Below are 26,203 nucleotides of genomic sequence, written 5' to 3'. Positions count from 1 at the left end.
CGATATAGTCCTCGTTATCATAGCACTGGAGCTAGCAGCTGAGAATTAAAAACTTGTGTGTGCTGGTAGAAGCTAGATGTGAATGAGCGTTCAATAGAAACGTATGCTAAGGTGGTAGTACTGTAAGTTCACATGCATAAAAAAATTAGCGACCTAGCACAATGCACTCGCAAGTAATAATGATTCAGCTGTAACTGTCGACGGCAATTAGCATACAAGGCGGCATTCCGGGTGTATTGTCTCACGGTGAGCTGCAATAAAAGTAAAACTGATTCACTGACGTTAGAAGGTTATATCGCTCTGGTTGCCCAAGCAGACACTGCAGAGTTCGTCTGTTTCCAGTTAACTGTCGCCAACCGCATTTCTGCCAGGTAAGTCAGACGCAGTAGCCAGATCACCCGGATGTACAGTGTTTTGGCTCCGTATCAAGAATACTGTTAAGATACTACTACCACAGTCCAATATAAATTTCATTTTCTTCCCTTTCTATTCCTCCTCAGCAAAAATAAAATTGTGATAGCGTACCTGAGGTTTGTGTTTGCTATGTACGCTGTGTAGTTGTCATCTAAGGAGGAACTATTTTTCATTTAGTATTGCTGTGGGATTACACATATACTAACACGATGACTTTTGCGTCCATAAATTGCTGTATTCGAGAGATAAATTTAAAGAATGTAATAATTCGCGAGAGACGAACTTCGTAATACATCGATAATTCACTGTGTGAAAATGTAACAGAGCAGTATCTAGAGATTCATAGTTGTCTGAAATATGCGAGTCATGGCCTCTGTGTCGTAAAAGTGTAAATGAATGTGCTAGTTTTTGGCTATGCAACGTGTTTACGCGTTCATCGTCATAAGTAAATCTTTCTTGAACTATTGTGTGAAATCTTTTAAAAAGGCTGTGAGACTCCATGGTCTCCGGCGATGCGACGAAATGTGGTCTGACAGTTTAAACTTGACTTGTGCTGTTATTTTCGGGCATGGGTTCCCATTCAAAATATTATGTACTCATTCTCCTTTACATGCCTTAGAAGTCTCAAACGAGAATTTCCGAACACCCTGTATGCATTTTGTAAGCTGTTTATTATCTGGCAATCGCTGCTTACTGACCTCATGTAGACCGCGAAATAGCTCGACGTGTTATGGAAACTGTTTTCCTGTTTCATGTGGCACGTAGAACACAAAGTAAGTGTATAACAGAAGAAAGTGTCTGACCGTGAATTTAACGTTTGATGATTTTGGCGTACCATTTTATTATTAGAGCCAAGCATATTAGTTCGTCGGGATAAGGAGTGATGACTCTAATCCGCGAGAAAAGAACAAGAACTTCTGCCGTATCCTGTTATGTTAATTTCCAGGAGTGCCGCTAAGTTTAGAGTATGGAGTATGGAGTATGGATTGGGGTACGCAGTTCGCAAACAGGAGACGACGCCAGGCTGCCTACGACAGTTAAGTAATTTGCGTTAAACATTCCGGCTGCTAAAAGGCGTTTTCACCAGAGTAGTTATAACTTGTTAAACGTTCTCTCTTCACGTACGCAATTCGCTTAAACACAAATTTAATTAATCTTAAGCAGCAGTTTTGTGACTTTTCATTGTAGTGTCGCAAATCAATAAGTGGTTGTTCCACTATCGTTTAAATCTCTTCTGTTAACTCAAAACAACTCTCACGTCGTTGTTGAGACTAGTTCTAGAGGTAAATTATTTTAACTGTAAGAACTGATTCGATAAGTTTACGTGCTTTATAACATTATTTGGTTTCTGAAAATTTTCTGCTGATCCGCGTAAAATTCAGCTTCTTGCTATCCTCGTCTTTCCCTGTGTTCAAGTGTTTATTTCCCGATACTTGTAAGTTATACTCTTCTATTTGTGTGTGCATTTCAAAATGTGAGGGATTTGTAGCATTTACGCTAGGTATTGGGAACACGCGTGGCTGTTGAATTCGCCAATACTGCAGAACTGGTGAATCAGGTTTCTTCGTTGTTGCGGCGGCTTTTCATGTCATTTTACTGATTCTGCCGTATCTGAAAGACCGCTTCAACAAAATTTTTCCATTTTAAGGCAAAAAGTTTCATTAGATAGTAACCCGTTTCGTCACAAGACGTAAGTTAAATGAACTGGCGCCGTTACGTAATGACGCTATTACCACATTTCGTTCCATAGAAATTATTCCCACTTTGAAAATGGGATTGCATTTTAAAAATATTGAAAAAGATGAAACTTTGGATATACTTCAGTCACGAAATAAATATGTCTGTCATCTTGTAAAAGAATTCATATCACGTGTGACAACTAATGATGAGAATAAGATATTTAACCACTAAAATGTTTGTACATTGTCATGTAATACCAAAATCTCGTTTTCGGTTTGCCCATTTACTACACAATACTATCTCGAACAATGCACTGAGCGATCACACACATATGTTCATTAAGTGCATTGAGAATGGCCTCGGAAGCCAGTTCACAACGAAATATATAATAAATATTATTGAGGATCAACAGTAGGCCTACTGTGTATTTCAAATTTTAATATACCAATGTTCTTCCATGTATCGACAGAACATTGTATAAATGGCATTTATAAATACGTTATCAACTTGCAGTCCCGTCTACATCTAAATGATTGATCTGCAGTTCACTGTTAAGTGCCACCTTCAAGCCATTTCTCTACCGTTCCACTTTCGAACAGTGCGCGGGAGAAACGAACACTTAAAACTTTTAGTGGGACCTCTGGTTTCTCTTACTTTATTATGTTGATCATCTCTCCCTATGTGCCTTGGCGCCAACCAATTATCTTCACACTCTGAGGAGAAAGTAAGTGATCGAAATTTCATAAGAAGGTACTGACATAACGAAAAACGCCTTTGTTTTAATGATTGCCACCCAATTCGAGTGTCATATCCGTGGCCCTCTATCTCCTACTTTGCGAGGATATAAAACTAACTGCTCGTCTTCGAATTTTTTCGATGTCCTCCGTCAGTGCTATCTGATGTGGATACCACACCGCACAGCAGAACCCCAGCGAGGCCAGATAAGTGCAGTCTCAGGTTTGCTTTCTCCACAACATTATCAAAATCATCGTTCCAATTTAACTTATTCGTAATTGCAATTCCTAAACATTAAGCTGAATTTACAGCCTTTAGATCTGTGTGATTTATCGTGTAAGAGAAATTTAGCGGATACCTTTTTATACTCATGTGGATGACTTCAAACTTTTCATTATTTAGAGTCAATTTCCATTTTTCTCGTCACACATGTATCTTGTCTAACTTATTTTGCAATTGGTTTTGATAATCCGATGATTTTGCAACACAGTAAATGACAGCATCAACTGCAAACACTGTAAGACGGCAGCTCAGAGTATCTCCTAAATCGTTTATGAAGATAGGGAACAGCAGAGGTCCTACAACACTCCTATCGGGAACTCCAGATACTACTCCTGTTTTACCCGATGACTTTTCGTCAGTCACTACGAACTGTCACATTTCCGATATTAATCACAAATCCAATCGCACAATTGAGACGACAGTCCGTAGGCAAGCAATTTGATTAGAGGTCACTTCTGGGGAACGGTATGAAAAGCCTCCTATCCCCTGTTGATAGCAGTCATTACTTCGTGAGAATAAAGAGTGTTTCACAGGAACGATCTTTTCTGAATCCGTGCTGGCTATTTGTCAATAAATCGTTTTCTTCGAGGTAATCCACAATGTTCGAACACAGTATATGTTCCAAAATACTACCGTAAAACGACGTTGGTGATATGGTTCTGGAAGTCAGTGAATTAAACCTATTTCCTTTCTTGGGTTCTGGTGTGACTGTCGCAGATTTCCAGCCTTTACCTAGGGATTTTTCGAGAGGCGAGCGGTTGTATATGATTGCTAAGTATGCAGCTATTGTATCAGTATGCTCTGAAAGAAACATCACTAGCATACAATCCGGGCGGAAGTCTCGCCTTCATTAAGTGGCTTCTGCTGTTCCGCTACACAGTGGGTATCTACTTCTAAGTCATGTCAACTGTGTTTCTTGATTCGAATTCTGAAATATTTACCCCGTCTTCTTTCGTGACGGAATTTCAGAAAAACACGTCTAGTAACTTTGCTTTTGTGGCAATGTCGTCAGTAACCTCGCCACTTTTATCGCGCAGTGAAGGTATCGATTGCGTCTTGCCACTGGTGTACTTTACACGAAATGACTCTCTTTGGTTTTTTTCGCCAGATTCGGAGACAGAGTTTCCTTCTGGAAACTATTAAAAGCAACTCTAAGTTGAATTTACGCTAAATGTCGAGCTTCTGTACAACTTTGCCATAGTAGGGGATTCTGCATTCTTTTAGATTTGGAATTTTTTTTCCTTTTCTTCTACAACAGTATTCTGATATGTTTTGTGTACCAAAAGGCATCAGTACCAATTCTTATTAGTTTATTTAGTATATATCTCTCAATTTCCATCCACATTATTTCTTTGAATGTAAATCACATCTGGTCTACGCTTACCTGGTCAAATTGGAAGGAATGGAGACTGTTTCTTAGGAAGACGTCAAGCTAAATTTCATTTACTTTTTAAATAGGTGCATTTCGCGTTTATTTTTGGAAGGTTGGAATGTTACAGTATTCAGTCGCGCTACAACGACCTTGCGCTCACTGATCGTTGTATCCGTCGTGGTGTTCTCTATTTGCTTTGGATTATTTGTTGCTAAGAGGTCAAGCATGTTTCCGCAACCATTTATAACTCGAGTGGGATCCTGAACCAACTTCTCAAATAATTTTCAGAGAAAGCATTCAGTACGATACTGGACGACGATTCATGCGTACACCAACTTCAAATATGCTTTTTTCACCAATATATCGAGAGTAAACTGAAGTCACCACCAACTATACCTAGATGAAATGAGACGCAGGTTTCCTTTGAACTGTTCATGTATTATCTAAGTCGGGGGTCGGTAAAGGGAAACAAATACTAATTTATGTCAGTTGTCTACTATAACCTCTGCTCATACTAAGTCACAGAACTATCTACTTCAATTTCACTACAAGATGAACAACTTCTGACAGCTATAAACACTCCAACACCAACTGTATTCAATCTATCCTTTCTGCACACTTTTAAATCATATCTAAAAATTTCGGCTTTAGCCAACTTTCCGCACCTACAACGATATGAGCTTCTGTGCTTCCTATTAGCACTTAGAGCTCTGGTTCTTTCCGAACACAGCTACAACAATTTACAACTACAAGACTGTTTTTTCTAGGTCTACCTTCCTGTGTTTTCCCAGTACCTTTCTAAACTGGCACCGTTTCTTTAGTTTCCCAAGATCCTGTAACCTACTAAATCGCCCAGCCCCTTCCACACAGCCCCACTATCCTTGTAGCTGCTTCCTGTGTGTAGTGTACCCATGATATGTTAAACGGAACCTGTAAACCCACTACCCTACGGCTCAAGTCCAGGAATCAGCAGCCCACACGGTCGCAGGTCCGTCAGAACATTTGATTTAGACCGTCCACTCGGTTCTGTACCGGAGGACCACAGTCGTTTCTGTGAACGATGCTACAGATGGTGAGCTCCGCATTGATGTTGCAAGCAAGACAGTCTTTACTACTTCAGCTAGCAACCCACAACCAACCACAACCAAATAGAATCTCTTTCAATCCAGAGGAAGAAGCATCGTTAATACTGAGATGAGCCACCACCTGAACCTGGCTGCAACCTGCGCTCTTCATGACACCCAAAAGCAGACTTTTCACGTTTGGAATGCCTCCTCCAGGTACGTACACAGAGTGCACAATCGATTCTTCTCATGACAGACATATCCCTAAGGGATCCCATTACATGCCTAAAGTTGGAATTCCCAACTGCCAGCAATCCCACACTCTTTGAATGACCATACCTTGCAGGCGAGACTTCCTTTGAAACAGTGCAAGCGATTGCTTCTGTCTCAGGGACACTGTCAGCCACAGCCCCCTGTGATGTCATTCGCTGTTTACCCGATGCTGAAACGTCCTCGCACTCGACCATAGATGAGGCATCAACCTCAGTGCGAGGAGTAGCCGGAATGGTCAAAGAAGTGGACCGATCGGGGAACACACGGGCGCACTGGACATCCCTCTCGCATCCATGCTTCCTCCTTTCTCCCTCCCCAACCCCTGCCAACACCACCTACCCCGCACAGTGGTGCCCATTGCCCATTGGCAACAGCCTCAAGCAGTTCGACAGAAGTCAACACTGCCTGGAACCGTAAGTAAAGAGTCACCAGCTCAGCTCACATATGAACACACCAATCGCTGTTCCTACCCGTTCTAAAAACGGCGAAAACATACTCTAGAGACCAACTATATAACTAAAACCAAGTCGTCCTGATCGAATCTTGTAAACATATTTATCAAACGAACGATGTACAAAACTTATCTGCTGCGGGAAAGTAAGGTGTTGCCTCACTGATAGTCTAAACGACGTTGAATTGTTCAGATCAAAACAAACAGAAGCCTTTACCATACGAGAACGATACAAGAGCTGCGCGGAGTAGCACGGTGGTCTGGGCGGATTGCCACGGTTTGTGCGGCTTCTTCTCCCGTCGGTCGTTCGAGCCCTGCCTCAGGCATGGGTGTGTGTGTTGTCCGTAGCGCAAGCTAGTTTAAGTTAGATTAAGTAGTGTTTAAACCTAGGGACCCTTGACCTATGCAGTTTGGCAACAAATTTCCAAAATTTTGCCGATACAAGAGTCCATAAAAGTTATGGTTCTTTATACTACAACTGCTATTCAAACGAAAGATTGTGCCTAGTAAGCGCTCAAATACGTAAGAAATTTAGAATTAAAGTAATAACCATGCACATGACTGAAAACTAATCGCTCTAGTTTGAAGCTCGTAAAATTGTGTAACAAACGAACGGTGTACTCGCCTTTTCGGCTGCAAGAATGTAAGTTGCTGTTTCACTGATGGTCTAACCGACAATGGTTCGATTAACAATAGCGGCACATGGATACTTCCACTCCAGTGATAATGGCTCCATAGTTTTATTACCACTCGAGTGATAATAAGCTATACTGTTTTTTCCACAGAATTGTTACTAATGCTACGTTGTTATTTCCACTGTGATGCACTTTCTTGAACACAAATGAATATTCGCCCACCTGACTCGATCAGGCGTTGTTGTTTATTGCTCTGTGCTTCGCTGGCTACGCCTGCATTAGGTAAAGGTTCATGTTCAGCTGTTTTTTTTTCTTCATTTTGGATGTTACATTTTGCTTCATGAAAGTCCCATTCAGATACGATTTTGAGTTTTTACACATACATTGTAAGTAAAATTCACAAAGTCTTCGTTTGGCTCTCTGCTCTCGAAACGAATAAACTTACCAGCGTAAAGACAGCCGCGCGCAGTGGCCGCGCGGTTTGAGGCGCCATGTCATGGACTGCGCGGCCCCTCCCGCCAGAGGTTCCAGTCCGCCCTCGGGCTAGGGTTTGTGTTGTTCTTAGCATAAGTTAGTTTAGGTTTGTTTAAGTAATGTGTAAGACTAGGGACCGATGACCTCAGCAGTTTGGTCTCTTAGGAATTCACACACTCTTTTCTTTTTTTTTTTTTTTTTTTTTTTTAGTCTGAACTTTCAACTCGTACTCTGATCTGAGTGACGCTCTTAAGGATTTATCCCGAAAAAGACTTTTGGGTCGTTCGTAGTTAAGTCGAGCATGAAATACCTGACATTTAATGACCGTTTTGTGTAGCCAGAAAGACACACATCAAAAAAAGTTTTGCATCACCCCGATTCCCAGAACTCCTGAAGATAGACGTTGACTTTGGATATTGTATCATAGACACAGTCCCTTCGACTATGCAGAGATGTCACTAAACCCACCAAAGATGTAAACAACCATGCATGGGCAGTAGCCGACCGATGTGGCCGAGCGGTTCTAGGCGCTTCAGTCTGGAACCGCTCGACCGCTACGGTCGCAGGTTCAAATCCTGAGACGGGCATGGATGTGTGTAAGGTCCTTAGGTTAGTTAGGTTTAAGTAGTTCTAAGTTCCAGGGGACTGATGACCTGAGATGTTAAGTCCCATAGTGCTTAGAGCCATTTGAACCATTTGAACCATGAGCAGCGCATATTAGACGGAAGGGGTCCGACTGCCGATCAGTTCCAGTCATTCCACCAGGAAGGAGGTACACAGCTCGTCTTGTCTGTAGATCAACCATGCCTAGACGTTCAATACCGCGGTTCGCTTGCTTCCCCATTGATATAAATCAATGCCCACTGGCGGCTAATGTCTTTAATTCCTTTGTGTCTTGATTCATAGTAGTATTGTTCTTCAGGACATGTCTAAAAGAACAGTCAACACATAAATAAAAGTCCAACCTGCCGCTAGTGACGGTTTGTTTAAAAGGGGAAGCATTTCTGTGTAATGTTCACATAGAGCATAACTTCCATAAACTCGTTCATGAATTGCTACTTGAAAAAAGTGATTTGATTAATTTGGCTGCTGCTGACTTATCCACAGAATCATTAAAGGAATGTATCCTACGCTCTAATATCAAACAGGTTTTTTAAAATACTTGCTTTGGCTTGTAGACTGACAGGCAAATATCCTTCGGTTTAAAAAACGGTTTAAATCGAATTGGTATGACTGTCGTGAATGTGCGTATACATTTTCAGAAGGAAACTGCAAACCTTCATGATAAATTACACGGATCATATTGAAGCTCAGAGCAAACACATTAAAGATGGAATAAACAAATATGCTGGAACGTTTGAAGGGCTTGTTCGTTTCTAACGACCTCCGTAAGTTTCATGAAGATTATTGTGGGTAGTTAACCAAGTGTAAAATACTCTTTCAATGTTAATCCTTACCCATTCATAAACGATGTGAGAAAACGGCTTTCAGACTGTAGCGCAGAAAACATTTTGCAGCAATATCCCCTTTATCTGGAAAATGGAGGCTCCAAAAGTGTATTTGACTAGCACTTAACACACTGTGACAAATCGCCTATATTATGCCTGTATAAACGTAGGCTTCCACGGCCATTGTCACATTCAATAAAAAATTTTCTGGGATTGTGACCGCATTGTCGATATACATAATACTACCGACGTTTCGGTCCCTGTTGCAAGCGACCTTCTTCAGCGTGTTTTTGTTTAGTGCTGAATGATGGAACTTTGTTTCTTATATACCTGCAGACATGGCTGTTGTCTAATTCTGATGAAGTGGAGCCATGTTAGAAATCTTTATTGGTGTTTTTGTTATTTATTTTTTAGTTTAAGAAATCAGGTGCGAATGTGAATTAGTGTATGCCGGCGAAACCTGGCCACCCATTAGCACACTGATATCTGAACACGAAAGATGCATCCGACTAAGACAGCAAACCAATTCAGCAGTGGCAGAACACCACGATGAGTACTAGCGAAACAGCCTCTTACTTTCAGGAGGAAGATTAGAGAGGCAATAGAAATAACCAAGCGACAGGCCAACACGAACAGAGAAGATGGGTACCGACTTCCGACATCTTGGCTGCCAGCAATAACAACGCTACGGGACAGCGTGAAGCAACACATACAGGCACGCCAGAGACCGCAGCTGCTGCAGGGACACAGAGTACTGGCCCGCCTCGGCCGCAACTAGAAAGTAGGAAAACAACGCCACGTCACAGCTGTCGCCTGGTTTTCCATTCGCCGATTTCAACAACTCACAAGCAGTAATGCAAACACCAGTCAAAACGTCGAGTTTCCACCAATGAAAAGAAATAATAAAAACATCAATAATGACTTCTACATACGTCTCCTTCATCCTAAACAGCCGATCAGAATTAGACAACAGCCATGTTTGCAGGTGTACAAGAAACAAAGTTCTTAATTCAGTAGTAAACAAGAACGCCCTAAAGAAGGTCGCTTGCAACAGGGACCGAAACATCGGTAGTTTTATATATACTGACGATGCGGTCACAAACCCAGAAAAATTTTATTGAATATATTATGCCTGCTCTTGCAATTTTTTTCTAATAGTTTGGTCTCCTGTGTAAGTACATATTTCATGCAAATAAATCTTCAAGTTTCCTATTAGTAAACTGGGATGCGATGATTGAGCGGTTTAAAGGGCAAAGCAGTACCATGACAAAAAAATGTGCTTTGGATAATAATGATGCGATTACCAAGATTGGCCCGATGCCTAACTTTAATCCATAGCTGACATTTGCAAAAAGGTGACTTAAAATCCGAAGTTGTGTAAGGGCTTGTGTGACTGGGCAGGCACATTGGGTTACATGGACTTTAGTGAAAAATTAACAACTCTGCCAATGAACTGCCCCTTAACACCTTGTGTAAGCGATACTGCCGCCATCTGTGTATGTGCATACCGCTTTTCGCTATCGCATGACTTTTGTCATCACAGTTTATGACAAAGGCAGTACCATTGGTCAGACTCGGTTGTGGGCTAGCTCACCCTCAAAACTCTTGCAAAGCACCCCGATATCAGACCTTGGTTATTCAGATCACTGAAAGTACATGTGCTAGAGTGAGGACACTAGGCAGCTGTATGGATATTTATTGTGTACAGAGAAGGAATTTGTCTGCAAATAGTAAGTCATGGGGCCAGGAGAGAGCTCGTGTGTTTCTTAGTGCAGGGTGATTATATCAGGGGTAGGCATGCACTCAGGGGCACACCTATTATTCTCCTTTGATTGACAGGTGCTTAACCTATTGCTCTCTTCTGATTGAGATGCATTTAACCTATTGTTCAGTTAAGTTGTTTTCCATGTCACCACACTTAATCTATTGTTACCCCTCCCACTGGCCCACCCCCCATCTGGAATGGAGTGCTGGTGCATCTTTTTCGTGTGGGTTGCCTGCGTCAGGGGCAGGTATTCACTCCAGTACATAACTCATTGTTCTACTTTGATTGATAGGTCCTTAACCTATTGTTCTGTTAAGTGGTTTTCCATGTCAACCCCATTTCCTTAAATTGTTGTACCGCCTTTGATGGCAACTTAAGTAATCAGTTATGCCCTCCCACCATTTCCTGGTACACTTTTCGAATTTCACATGCTTTTGAACGCCATTTCTGGCGCATCTTTCTCTGTCACCCACCCACTTAAACCACTGTACTGCGTTTTACATACAAATTATTCGAATTAACTTGGTGTTCTGCACTTAACCTGATGTTGTGCTCCATGTCATCCACTCACACACACCCTTCACTTAACTATTGTACCGCAAACACCATGTTGATATAAAAAATTTATGAAAATCCATTAAATATATATTCTTCACATGTATGGGGTTTTTCTTTAATTCATGGCATTCTGTCTTAGAAAAATGTTCATCTGTACAGCGCACTTACTAGTTGGGTCTGATTCAAGAGATTGAGAAGGTTCAAAGAAGAACGACCAGATTCGTGACTGGTACATTTAGCCAGTGCGAGAGAGTTAAAAATCTCATTGAAAGTCTGAAGTGGAACACACTTGCAGACAGACGACACACTAAACGGAAGGATCTGCTCGCTAAATTCCAAAATCCTATCTTCACCAAGGATGTAGAGCATATATTATTACCACCAACTTTCGTATTAGGCAATGATCACCATTCAAAGATAAGGGAAATTAGAGCTCGTACTGAGGTGTTCAGATGGTCGTTTTTCCCTCACATGACCTGTGAGTGGAACAGAGGGGGAGAAACATGACTTGGCGTAATCAGTGCCTCACACAAAACACTGCTTGATGGCTAGCAGAGTATATATGTAGATGTAGATGTTGACATAGGTGGGATATAGTGTAAACGAAAGATCACTAATAAAAAACACATCCCGCCACCTGACGTCCGACGTCGATGCCAGAGTCCGGGTGCCCTGGCGGTCCACTCTAAGCTACGACGCGACCATTTGGGCCACTAAGGATGAGGTAGCGGCATCCCTTTCATCTGAGAAATTTCTCTCGAAATATGTAACCACCTCGGCACCGTTGCTGACGAGACCAGATGGGAGCGAAGACCTATTTGCAGAGCACAGACCCTCGAAGGAGTGTGTGCAGGGACACCACCACCGGAAGCAAACCAGGGTGAGCCATCGCTCTCACGCCGCTGCTCCGTACAGCGAGCAGGTGAAAGTTGCATCTACTTTCGGGTATACAGTTAGAGTTCTTCAAGTGTTATGCTGATGTCACAGAGCTCCAAGGGACGCTCACGCTAGCCCCATATGCGAGACGCCTCTGGGCAGCATGTGTGTTTACTATTGCTAACACGATACTGATGTCACAGAATACCACAGGGTGCATTGTTCCCGATGGGACAATGATTAACGGTGTTTTCACGAGCGTGCACAGGCTTTTAGCGCTTACCATTGCTAACACGATACTGACTTCACAGAATAGCACAGGGTGCATTGTTCATAATTCACGAGCGTGCACAGGCTTTTAGCGCTTACCATTGCTAACACGATACTGACTTCACAGAATAGCACAGGGTGCATTGTTCATAATGAAACAATGATTAATGGTGTTTTCATGAGCATGCACCGGCTTTTAGCGGTGAGAACGTTTAACTTTTCTGAGACGTATATTGACAGCAGGACGACCATTTAGCGCGATGCGTCAGCCACGCTGGATACACATGTACTGCTAAACACAACTCACATGTCCCATTCACAATGAATGTGTTTGACTTTCTAAGAGTTTTAGTAGCACCAGCATATGAAAGCTTTGGTCTCTTTTGGATGATTTACAAGGAACACTGTCTTGTGATGCTTCAGATATTTTGCACTCATTTGCAACTGCAACTAAAAAAACAAAGCATTCAGCTCTCACACTGTTTATCTACACACTGTGCAAAAGTACATCGATTACAGATTCGACACCAGTACCAGAGATGTTGCTGCGGATGCTACATTTAAAAATATGACACACATTTTATTGTGGAAGTGACTGTATTTTACATATACACTAGGAGACCAAAAGCATCTGGACACTCCAAAAAACCATACGTTTTTCATATTTGGTGCATTGTGCTCCGACCTATTGCTGATACATCTACATCTACATCCATGCTCCGGAAGCCACCTGACGGTGTGTGGCGGAGGGTGCCCTGAGTACCTCTATCGGTTCTCCCTTCTATTCCAGTCTCGTATTGTTCGTGGAAAGAAGGATTGTCGGTATGCTTCTGTGTGGGCTCTAATCTCTCTGATTTTATCCTCATGGTCTCTTCGCGAGATATACGTAGGAGGGAGCAGTATACTGCTTGACTCTTCGGTGAAGGTATGTTCTCGAAACTTTAAAAAAAGCCCGTACCGAGCTACTGAGCATCTCTCCTGCAGAGTCTTCCACTGGAGTTTATCATCTCCGTAACTCTTTCGCGATTACTAAATGATCCTGTAACGAAGCGCGCTGCTCTCCGTTGGATCTTATCTATCTCTTCTATCAACCCTATCTGGTACGGATCCCACACTGCTGAGCAGTATTCAAGCAGTGGGCGAACAAGCGTACTGTAACCTACTTCCTTTGTTTTCGGATTGCATTTCCTTAGGATTCTTCCAATGAATCTCAGTCTGGGATCTCCTTTACCGACGATCAACATTATATGATCATTCCATTTTAAATCACTCCTAATGCGTACTCCCAGATAATTTATGGAATTAACTACTTCCAGTTGCTGACCTGCTATTTTGTAGCTAAATGATAAGGGATCTTTCTTTCTGTGTATTCGCAGCACATAACACTTGTCTACATTGAGATTCAATTGCACCATGCGTCAATTCGCTGCAGATCCTCCTGCATTTCAGTACAATTTTCCATTGTTACAACCTCTGGATACACAACAACATCGTCTGCAGAAAGCCTCAGTGAACTTCCGATGTCATCCACCAGGTCATTTATGTATATTTTGAATAGCAACGGTCCTATGACACTCCCCTGCGGCACACCTGAAATCACTCTTACTTCGGAAGACTTCTCTCCATTGAGAGTGACATGCTGCGTTCTGTTATCTAGGAACTCTTCAATCCAATCACACAATTGGTCTCATAGTCCATATGCTCTTACTTTGTTCATTAAACGACTTTGGGGAACTGTATCGAACGCCTTGCGGAATTCAAGAAACACGGCATCTACCTGTGAACCCGTGTCTATGGCCATCTGAGTCTCGTGGACGAATAGTGCGAGCTGGGTTTCACACGACCGTCTTTTTCGAAACCCATGCTGATTCCTACAGAGTATATTTCTAGTCTCCAGAAAAGTCATTATACTCGAACATAATAAGTGTTCCAAAATTCTACAACTGATCAACGTTAGTGGTATAGGTCTATAGTTCTGCACATCTGTTCGAGGTCCCTTCTTGAAAACTGGTATTACCTGTGCCCATTTCCAATCCTTTGGAACGCTACGCTCTTCTAGAGACCTCCATACCAGCGATCTTAGACATAGTGAGGGAGCAGAATGGGGCTCTCTGCAGAACTCTCTCTTCTAACGTGGCCAGGTGATTGGGTATCAGTTGTGACATAAATCTGTACACAAGATTTCCACATGACTAAACATAATTGGGTCCTCTGTTTCCGATGTGATAGTGAAGTGGAAACGTGGAGGGACATGTACAGCATAAAAGCATGCAGCCCTCTGTTGGCTGACAGAGACCGCCGACAGTTGAAGAGGGTCGTAATGTGTAACAGGCAGACATCTATCTAGACCATCACACAGGAATTCCAAACTGCATCAGGATCCACTGCAAGTACTATGAAAGTTAGGCGGGATGTGAGAAAACTTGTATTTCATGGTCGAGCGACTGCTCATAAGTCACACATCACATGGGCAAATGCCAGACGACGTCTCGCTTGGTGTAAGGAGTGTAAACATTGGACGATTGAACAATGGAAAAACGTTGTGTAAAGTGATGAATCACGGTACACAATGTGGTGATGGGTATGGTGAATGTCCAGTGAATGTCATCTGCCAGTGTGTGTAGTGCCAAGAGCAAATTTCGGAGGTGATTGTGTTATCATATGGTCGTGTTTCTCATGGAGGGGGCTCACACTCCTTGTTGGTTGCGTGTCACTGCGACAGCACAGGCCTACATTTGTGTTTTAAGCACCTTGTTGCTTCCACCATTGAAGAGAAATTCGGGGATAGCGATTGCATCTTTCAACACGATCGAGCAGCTGTTCATAAAGCATGGCCTGTAGTGGAGTGGTTACACGACAATAACATCCCTGTAATGGACTGCCCTGCACAGATTCCTGACCTGAATCCAATAGAATATCTTTGGGATGTTTTGGAACGTCAACTTTGTGCGAAGCCTCACTGACCGACATTGATACCCCTCCACAGTGCAGCACTCCGTGAAGAATGGGCTCCCATTCCCCAACAAATCTTCCAGCACCTGACTGAACATATGCCTGCGAGAGTGGAAGCTGTCATCAAGGCTAAGGGTTGATCAACACCATACTGAATTCCAGCATTAACGATTGAGGACGCCACGAACTTGCAACTCATTTTCAGCCAGGTGTCCGGATATTTTTGATAACATAGTGTATGTAATATATGCCACACACACATTAGTTGTACGTACTATACTTCTTCTGCGAATTACACCCTGCAGTTTCATTTTCACGCAGCCCAAATTGCACAGGGTGCATTATGATGTCATATATCCTGAACCACGTGTCGTACGTTGTGGAACTATGCAGGTACATTCAGTGATACTGTTTTATACTGTCTGCAAAATTTGTGGTGAATAGCATTAGCAGTAAAGTCGTTATAACTTAAAATGTCATGCTTGATGCGGCAGTTTTTCACGGGTCTCAGTATATATATGAATGTCTCCCGAATTACGTGTCGTATAATATTATAATTTCACAGGGAAATTCAACAGTATATGTTGATGCGGCATGAGAAATATATTGTGAATAGAGCTAGAAACACGGAAGTGATAAATTCAAACACCTTGCATAAGGTGGAAGTTTTTCACGCGTCTCGGTTTATAGGACGTCGTAACTCCTGAAGTGTGTGTCGTACAACATTACAATTTTGGAGGTACATTTAGTGATGCATGTGAATATTGTCTGTAAAATGTCCCACGATCACAGTTACTAATGAAGCAGTAATAAACTAATACGTAATGCTTGCAGTTTTACTGCATCGACAACGGAAATGTCGAGAGCAATAAACGTTATTTTTTTTCAATATTTCGTGAGGAACGTCAGTGCGAAAATGTTTCATAAATGTTTCAGATTGTGTGTAAAGTTCCTTGCAAGACACTAAGTGCTCTCATTCCAAATAATGGATGAATAAAGTCTGGGGATTCGCCTTTGGTGAGCTTTATCTTGTTTTTCAACCCCCCGCTCCATTGATAGGTACGTCGTTCTTACCTCCACACCGTTTCTTCAAGAGTAGAAGATATATGTATACCAAGTTTGGTTGAAACCGATCCAATGGTTTAGAAGGGGATGTGAAAAATACATACACACATGGGACGTTCAGTAAATAGTAAAACACATTTATATTTTCTGAAAACAGGTGGTTCTATTCAGGGTTCCAATGCACAGTATTATTCTTCACTGTTTTGGTTGTTGTTGTTGTGGTCTTCAGTCGGAAGACTGCTTTGATGCAGCTCTCCATGCTACTCCACCCTGTGCAAGCCGCTTCATGTCCCAGTACCTACTGCAACCTACATCCTTCTGAATCTGTTTAGTGTTTCGTCTCATGGTCTCCCTCTTGCTGCCCTCCAGTACTAAAATGGTGATCCCTTGATGCCTCATAATATGTCCTACCAACCGATCTTTTCTTCTAGTCAAGTTGTGCCACAAATTTCTCTTCTCCCCATCCTATTCAGTACCTCCTCATTAGTTATGTGATCTACCCATCTAATCTTCAACATTCTTCTGTAGCACCACATTTCGAAAGCTTCTATTCTCTTTTTGTCTAAACGATTTATTGTCCACGTTTCACTTCCATACATGGCTACACTCCGTACAAATACTTTCAGAAAAGACTTCCTGACGCTCAAATCTATACTTGATGTTAACAAATTTCTCTTCTTGAGAAACGCTTTCCTTGCCATTGCCAGTCTACATTTTATATCCTCTCTACCTCGAGAATCATCAGTTATTTTGCTCCCCAAATAGCAAAACCCATTTACTACTTTAAGCGTCTCATTTCCTAATCTAATTCCCGCAGCATCACCAGACTTAATTCGAATACATTCCATTACCCTCGTTTTGATTTTGTTGAAGTTCATCTTATACCCTCCTTTCAAGACACTGTCGACTCCGTTCAGCTGCTTTTCCAGGTCCTTTGCTGTCGCTGACAGAATTACAATGTCATCAGTGAACCTCAATGTTTTAGTTTCTTCTCCATGGAATATAAATCCTACTCTGAATTTTTCTTTTGTTTCCTTTACTGCTTGCTCAATACGCAGATTGAGTAACATCAGGGACAGGCTACAACCCTGTCTCACAACCCTCCCAACCACTGCTTCCCTTTCACTCCCATCGACTCTTATAACTGCCATCTCCGTAAGCATGTTAGTTTTGAATCGGGCGTCACAGGATGCAGGCTGTGATGTTATCCATGCGTCTGGGTAAGACTACTCATTAACATGATCCATCAGGAGATAGCAGTGGTCGAAAACGATCGAAGGGTAGCGGTTGTAAGAGCAGAGGAAAAAAAAGTGCCAAGGCCAGCGCCAAGGGAAAAAAACCTCTGCGACAGTAGGACGGGTAGTAAGGGCAGTAGCGGCTTGCCAGCTGCGACAGAGCATGCAAGGTGAGGGGGGTTAGCGTGAGGTATCGTGCAACGTTACCTATGTACTGCGTGGCCGTTAGCTGGGTCAGTCCGGTGCTGCGGCTGGGCTCGCTCGTAGTCTCCTGGGCTGGCCGCAGTGGCTTACTCCCTGTAACATAAGAGTTCGGCGCGGCAGCGCGGCGACGCTTGCGCGATGAAGACTGCCCTATCGGCTTCTCGGTCCCTTGCGGGGCCCGGTCCCGCAGCAGTCTGCGTTGCCACCGGTTCCGCTGGGGCGGCGGTTTTCTTCTTTGCACCTTTCACCTGCGGTGCTGCTGGGACAACAGCTGGGATAGGCGCGCGAACGTCCTTCTGCGAGGTCGCAGGAGTGTTCGCAGGTACGACTGCACTGAGGCCTTGGGCGAAGACTGCTCGCAGTTGCCTCAAGGCCTCTTCCTTCTCTGCAGCCACGGCGGCTGCGAAGGCAGCCCACTCAGCCGCCATGACGGCTTTGAGGGCTGCTGTGGCCTCCTTCACGGCGTTGCCGAGTTCGAGGTCACATCTCTTCGCGGGAGGGCGAGCTGCGTCCGGGCTGCCCGTTTCCGAGCGGCCGTCCCCGCCCCTGGCAGGTGGATCTGCTGCTGCGCCGTCCCTCAGCTGCACCGGGCTGTTCTCCGCCCTACGCCGTTTCCGACGTCGTCTTCTCTTCTGCTGCTGCGTCGGTGCGGCCGCGGCCGCTTCGCCGCCCCCGGCACGGTTGCGGCTAGAGAAAGCCGCACAACCGCGCCAACTGGCGACGTGCGGGCCGCCACACCGGACACAAGTCGGCAGAGCGTTGCTGCCGCGGTCGCAGGCGCGGCTGTCGTGCTCACCTGAGCACTTGACGCACCGCGCCGCGCCGCGTTGCGGCAATACTCCGCAACATGGCCCTCGCCCTGGCACCTGAAGCACTGGGGCTGAGGGTCTATGCCGGTCGGGAGAGCCTGCGTCGTACCCGGGAAGCCCAGCAACTTCCGCAAGTCGAAGATGTCGCTCCCGCCGTCGACCGTTTGCACGGCCCCGGCATAGAGCGGCGCCCTCTTCCTGTTGGTCCGGTTGTGCAACCTTGCGGCTGCATTACCAAACCCGGCTCGCAGCAGCCCTTCCCGGACCGCTGCCTCATCACAGCACCAAGGCAACCCCCTGAGGAGTGCCTTAGTCGTCTTCATCATTCCTACGGAAGGTGCCTTCTCACGCGCCGGCGGCGCGTCGACGATGTGGTCGGCCACTGCGACCTTGATCGCCCTGTGGTCGGTCACGTTTGCGGCTCGAACGCAGATCAGCGAGTCTGTATCGACAGACTCGTAGACCACCTCGTTCCGAGTGCAATTCGTCATGGTGTCGAACAGCGCTGTCCACCCGCCTTTGCACTTGACGTACAAAGGGGGGACAGGCCGCGACTCGTCTTCTCGGGAGTTCCTTGCACGGTCGGCAGACTCAGTGAGTTGCACAACCGAAGGACCCTTCGTAGCGGCAGGTTTCCTCTGCGCACCCTTCTCTCCCATGCTGCGAGGCGCGGAACACAACAATTTGCACGCGTTGTAAGAACAACGCACGACAATCTGCTCTCCGCGGCGCCCACAGCACAGAAAACCTCTTCACGAGCTCTCAACGGCCGAGTAAGCGAAGGGCGCAACGGCAGCGATGCGCTCGCCTCGCCAGCTCAGGCCGCTCTCTGCATAGTTCACTTCGGTCGCGGCTGTCTACTTATAGTTCCCGGGAAAGAGGAACCATCGGTTCATAGTTCACTAGTTCACTTCGGTCGCGGCGGTCACTTCGGCAGTTCTCGTTCCAGCCTCGATCGCGTGCTCGTCTCAGACTCGGTCTCCCTCGGCCGCACTAGTCGTTCTTCGCATGACCACCTGTCTCAGTTCCACTGCCGACTGCTCATAGTTAGTTCAGTATCCAGTTGTTCGTTTCGTTCACTGCGCTCGCCTATTTTACATGTGTTCCAAACTGTTCTTGCACTTGGTTCTGGCTATTCAGCGTCCACGACCGGTAATCAAAAAGTATTTTATAGTTACGTAAATTACATAAAATTACGTTGTATGTAATAGGTACGTCTTTTCAGGCAACAAAAGGGCATATCAGCTCACTTCATTATATCGATGAACAGCAGAAGACATACTTATAACAAGGCAAGTTTTTTTGTTATGCATATATTTTTTGGTTTCATCGACTTGATTTAGCAGCTAACTTTCAATAATTTGCTTAATTTTTAGTGTAAGAAAATTCATATAAGACGATTTTCATGTATTTTTGATATACAAAACATTACATTTAGGAAGGCACTAATTATTTTTAAGTTAGGTTGTTTCCAATTTGCATTACCTGCTAGCTTGGTTTCTTTGAAAAAAAAAAAAAAAAAAAAAGAAAGGTGGGTTGTGGGTCATTTTGGCTCAGTAGGAAAAGCGGTGCCTCTCCATTTGAAAAGACATAGATTGCCATAAAATCGTATTTACTCATTATCTCAAAAGCATTCGTTCAGAAGGAGCTTTCAAACCAAAAACTTTATTACTGCGAACTTAATTATTGTTATTATTGCTACATTAACTTTAAAAATGCAACATAAAAACCTAATTTTTACTAAGCTTGTGACGCAAGTATGAAAAAACAACATTTTATTTTATGCTTCCATAAAGTCTCTACTTCGCCTACGAACTCAGAGACAACGTGAAGTATATATAGGGTGTAAACGATTATTGTTTACAACGTAGCATAGCTCTATAGTGGATGTCGAAACGAAGAACTTTATACAGAACATTTGTGGTCTATTAAGTTGGGAAACAGCCACCAACAGGTTTACAAGACTAAATGAGCTATAGCCCATGTGCGTCGCGTGAGATTATCATGTTCTCTTCTCCAGTTCTCTACACATCGTCATCGATTGTTTCGCAATTGTTGCTTGCATTAGCTTGTTCTTTGTTCACTGTCTAATTATTATATGTTTGTCTGTTTGTTGTATCTGCTCGTAACGGGCAACACATCGTCTTAATTGGCGAGCAGTCTGTACTCGAGGCCGGTATTCCGTGCGCCACCCTATATTATTTCCCTGCGATCGGCCAAACAAGGCTACAGTTGGCTAAACGAGAGGTTGTGCAGAATCACAGAAATTTCCTCTAAAAGTGTGTAAGAATTCTGTAATGAATAAAAACTCTATACTCCAGGGGGGGAGGCAAGTGCCCCCTCTTGGTGCCCTCCATCCTTTAGTCACCTGCATTACTAGTTTTCAGTTTTTCATAAGAACCATATACCAAGCACAAATGAACAGTGAACGAGTAAAAACGAACGGTTCCCAAAAAAGAATGATCAGCAGTGAACTAGTTCCCAACGATGAAGGAGTTTGCCCATCTCTAGTATAGACCCTCTATATACTCCTTCCACTTTTCTGCTTTCCCTTCTTTGCTTAGAACTGGGTTTCCATCTGAGCTCTTGAAATTCATGCAAGTGGTTCTCTTTTCTCCTAAGGTGTCCTTAATTTTTCTGTAGGCAGTATCTATCTTACCCCTAGCGATATACGCCTCTACATCCTTCCATTTGTCCTCTAGCCATCCCTGCTTAGCCGTTTTGCACTTCCTGTCGATCTCATTTTTGAGACGTTTGTATTCCATTTTGCCTGTTTCATTTACTGCATTTTTGTATTTTCCCCTTTCATCAATTAAATTCAGTATCTCTTCTGTTAGCCCTCGTCTTTTAACCTACTTGATCCTCTGCTGCCTTCACTATTTCATCTCTCAAATCTACCCATTCGTCTTATACTGTATTTCTTTCCCCCACTCTTGTCAATCGTTCCCTAATGCTCTCCCTGAAACTCTCTACAACCCCTGGTTCTGTCAGTTTATCCAGGTCACATCTCCTTAAATTCCCACCTTTTTGCAGTTTCCTTAGTTTTATTCTACAGTTCATAACCAATAGATTGTGGTCAGAGTCCACATCTGCCCCTGGAAATGTCTTACAATTTAAAATCTGGTTCCTGAATCTCTGTCTTACCATTATATAATCTATCTGAAACCTGTCAGTATCTCCAGGCTTCTTCGATGTATACAAACTTCTTTCATGATTCTTGAACCAAGTGTTAGCTATAATTAAGTTATGCTCTGTGCAAAATTCTACCAGGCGACTTCCTCTTTCATTCCTTTCCCCCATTCCATATTCACCTACTACGTTTCCTTCTCTTCCTTTTCCTACTGACGAATTCCAGTCACGCATGACTATAAAATTTTCCATCTCCTTCACTCTCTAAATAATTTCTTTTATCTCATCACACATTTCATCAGTCTCTTCGTCATCTGCAGAGCTAGTTGGCATATGAACTTGTACTACTGTGGTAGGCGGGGGCCTCAATATTGGCCACAATAATGCGTTCACTATGCTGTTTGTAGTAGCCACCCACATTCCTATTTTTTATTCATTATTAAACCTAATTCTGCATTACCCCTATTTGATTTTGTATTTATAACCCTATATTCACCTGACCAAAAGTCTTGTTCCTCCTGCCACCGAACTTCACTGATTCCCACTATATGTATCTTTAACTTATCCATTTCCCTTTTTAAATTTTCTAACCTACCTGCCCGATTAAGGGATCTGACATTCCACGCTCCGTTCTGTAGAACGCCAGTTTTCTTTCTCCTGATAACAACGTCCTCCTGAGTAGTCCCCGCCCGGAGATCCGAATGGGGGAATAATTTACCTCCGGAATATTTTACCCAAGGGGACGCCATCATCATTTAACCATACAGTAAAGCAGCATGACTGGTACCACGTTCCTCTGAATTTGAATCCCCGCCAGACGTCATGGACGTCGAAGACCCCTAGAGGTCTGCTCCATCGCGCCGTAAGCTGTGGCGGCGCGCGCCTCCTGGCCCGCTCTTAGTGTGAGTGCACCACAGTGGAACACGTGGTTCCAGCGGCCAATAGCGGCGTCCCCGATAGACTACTTAAGTCCCTGCCTCTCGCTCAGTCAGCCAGTCTCATCTCGCGTGCGTCTGTAGACACATCGCCTCGCGTTAGACGCCTTACTTATGTTCTTGTTCTGTGTGTGAGTGGACGTGTCTATTAGGTTTCCTTGTGACTCCGTTGTTCGATCTTGTTGTTCGTTCTGTCCTTTGTTGACCGTGTCCGTCCTCTCCCATTGTGTTGTTGTTTGCCGCCATCTCCGCGAGTCCCGCCGCGCTTTCCGTCATTTCAACCCCGCAACCGTCCCGGTCGCAGTTACAACAGCACGCCCTCGGGAAAAATTACGGCTGTAGTTTGCCCTTGCTTTCAGCCGTTGGCAGTATCGGCATAGCAAGGCCGTTTTGGTTAGTGTCACAAGGCCAGATCAGTCAATCATCCAGACTGTTGCCCCTGCAACTACTGAAAAGGCTGGTGCCCCTCTTCAGGAACCACACGTTTGTCTGGCCTCCCAACAAATACCCCTCCGTAGTGGTTGCACCTACGGTATGGCTATCTGTATCATTGATGCACTGAGGCACGCAATCCTCCCCACCAAGGGCAAGGTCCATGGTTCATGGGGGGGGAGGGGGGAGGACTGTTTTGGTTAGAATAACATTATTTTTCAACGTAACGTCCGCTCAAACGCGACGATCCTACGTCACCTTGCTGAAAGTGCCTGTGCGCCCGCGTAGTCCTCTCAACTGGTCGACGTCGAAACCAACGTCTTGCATCAATAACCTCCCAATTACCCACGTACTGCTTTCCACGAAGTGCCTCTTTCATTGTGCCAAACAGAAGGAAGCTCTGTATTGCCTTCTCTTAGGCAGCGAGAAACCCATCGGGCACAGACGAGTACCCAAATGGTGGACGAACTTGTCAGCACTAGCAACAGAGATGTGTAACTCAGTAGCGAGATATTTGATTCTGATCCGTCGATCACATTTGAATGAGAGTGTCCGCTCGTCCCGACACTGCAGGAGTCACAGCTCGGTGCGGCCAGCCGGCATGCGCGAGTTCGGACTGGTTTGCGTGATGCTGTTGCCCAACTACTCACCGTGCTTTTCATCACTGCTATATCTCCGTAGACATTCTGCAAGCGTCTTTGAATATCTTCGATGCTCTTGTTTTCCACCACTGTTACTGTCTGCGTTTTGAAGGCTACGTATAGCAACGCCACCTGTCTAAACTTCATGAAATTGTAGACACTGAAGCGGGAATATTCCACGATGTCCCTCAACAAATTCTGTACTTTTTCAACTGAAGTTCGTTGAAAATAGTGTATTGCATTAGTTACTGAACACCCCTCATTCATCCATTTTTATCATATGTGTGGATACACGTGATTTATGATTTATGGTTGTTCCTTTTTTTAGATTTAATTTTTTTACTTAAAACTTCTTGCTTTGATTATCCTCTTCCTCATTGTCAATTTTCTACCATTTTATTCGGAGCAACCCGTTTCTGCTTATCTTATGAAGTTAACCAGCCAAAAGTTCCTGTAGAACAGTTATAATGTCGAGTTTGCAGCATTTTCTTTTAATTTCGTGAATCACTGTCAAACAGCGTCGTTAGAAATCGAAAAGACTAACTGAACATGTATTTTCACAGATATAGGTAATCTTTCATTTTCTTGACAGCTGAATATGGTTCACCCTTTCACACATTTAGCAGAAGTGTTATACACCTAAAAGCACACAAACCGTAGGTGGCCCTCAGGCTGAAAACCGTGTTTTTATAATCGTCAGTATCTGTCTGAATTCTGATGTTTTCCACAGGGGCACTGCGCGTACGATGTAGAAGAAAAATTGTGAAACTGCTCTTTTAATTACGGGTGACTTTGTTAAAGAGCGAGAGGCTACTGGCTCTGTCGTAAGGAAGTGCTTCTATCTGCTTCCTGTTGCCCCTATTCACGGGTAGCCTTGAAAGTGAACATTCTACTCGTGCTGAATGAAACATTTTACTCAGTATTGTGGTGAGAGTCAGCAATGGTGGAGGGTAGTCCCAGCTTTTTTCCAAAATAATGGGTGTTATTAAGTTTGAAGATATTTTCTAGCGATCTTTCGGTCAAATGATTAAATTTCGGTCCCAGACACGGTATCTCACTGCCCCATCATCCCTCAGAAACAACCAACTTCCTGACAAACAAAATAATAGTAATAATAATAATAATAGTAATAATAATAATAATCCTGTACCTGCTAAGGAGATCTGACGTGTTCAAACCTTGCATTTGTGCACGTCTACAAGAAAATTATTTGTAAGACAAGATCAAAAGAAGACTAAGTAAACATTTTTGCACAAAAGTAAATATTCTCCCACACTTTTTTGCTCATGAAGTCTAGTATATATAGCGCTATTTTAGCGTTACTCGCCATATGCTTTTAGTTTTTTTGTCTCACGAAGGCCGGAAAGTTTCCACAAGTGTTGTAAGAAAGGATGTGAGAACGGAGGCAACGCCAAAATGTCGTATTAGGCAATTGTACGCATGACCTGGTACGCTTCTGCATGCTATACGTATTGTTAAGTGTTTGAGCTTTGGCCATGGTAGCTTCTTTCTATACAAGGTTAAATACGCGTCTTCTCTGTGATACGTATGCGCAAGCAACGACACGTGCTCACGAGGGTACAATGGTATCCCACCACCATCACTTTTGAAATAAAGGAGCACAGGACAGTTCTAATCGAACAACTGGAATTCACATCAGTTACATATGCAAGGCGTATCAAAAATAATCATCGAGTTAAAAAAATTATAACTATTATGTTATTTGAGGTATGTGCGTGAACAACACACTGTTGGTAGGAGCAAACTCTCGAGTTTTACGGGGTTCCCGATAGGTAGCAGCAGTGTGCGCCCACTTCATTTCTAATAAAAATGGTGTCACGACAACAGAAAGGGTTTTGTGTTCTACATTTTGCGCAGTGCGAGTCAGCAATAACTTAACGTAAGACAATACGTTAATTAAACGGCCTACCGGTTTTGATTACTTACTAAACTATTTCATCTGGGCAGATTTAATAGTGTTGGGGGCTGGAATGAGAGGATTAGAAGAAGCACACGCTCGGAACTAGGAATAAGAGAAGAGAAAGTCTAATAAAGTTCTGCAATAAATTTCAGCTAGTAATAGCGAATACTATGTTCAAGAGTCACAAGAGGAGTATACTTGAAAAAGGCCGGGAGCTACAGGAAGATATCAATTAAATTACATCATAGTCAGGCAGAGATTCTGAAATCGGATACTGGATTGTGAGGCATATCCAGAACTAGATATGGACTCCTATCGCATTTTAGCAGTGATGAACAGTTGGCTGAAGTTTAAGAGACTAGTCAGGAAGAATAAGTGCGCAAAGAAGTGGGCTATTGGAGTATTAAGGAATGAGGAAATATGTTCGAATTTCCCTGAGGCTATAGATACTGCGATAAGAAAAAGCTCAGTAGGCAGTTTAGTTGAAGAGGAATGGACATCTTCAAAACGGCAATCACATAACTTGGAAAGAAAAATATAGGTATACAGAAGGCAACAGCGAAAAAACCACGGATAATAGAAG

The 26,203-nt window shown here is 43.6% G+C and overlaps 1 protein-coding gene across 1 annotated transcript in view; it reads left to right on the top strand.

Annotated features, from left to right (window-relative positions):
* The first annotated feature begins 288 nt into the window (after nucleotides 1-288).
* LOC126455447 (fatty acyl-CoA reductase 1-like) overlaps nucleotides 289-26,203 on the top strand; it is a 232,787-nt gene continuing 206,872 nt past the window's right edge. Inside the window, exon 1 of the mRNA XM_050091198.1 lies at nucleotides 289-371. The gene's annotated coding sequence lies outside the window, so the exon portion shown is untranslated. The remainder of the gene's footprint in view (nucleotides 372-26,203) is intronic.

This window comes from Schistocerca serialis, chromosome 2 (genome assembly GCF_023864345.2).
Source record: "Schistocerca serialis cubense isolate TAMUIC-IGC-003099 chromosome 2, iqSchSeri2.2, whole genome shotgun sequence".
Taxonomy (NCBI): Eukaryota; Metazoa; Arthropoda; class Insecta; order Orthoptera; family Acrididae; genus Schistocerca; species Schistocerca serialis.
The sequence above is the reverse complement of the archived record's forward strand: the minus strand, read 5'-3'. Positions and strand labels throughout refer to the sequence as shown.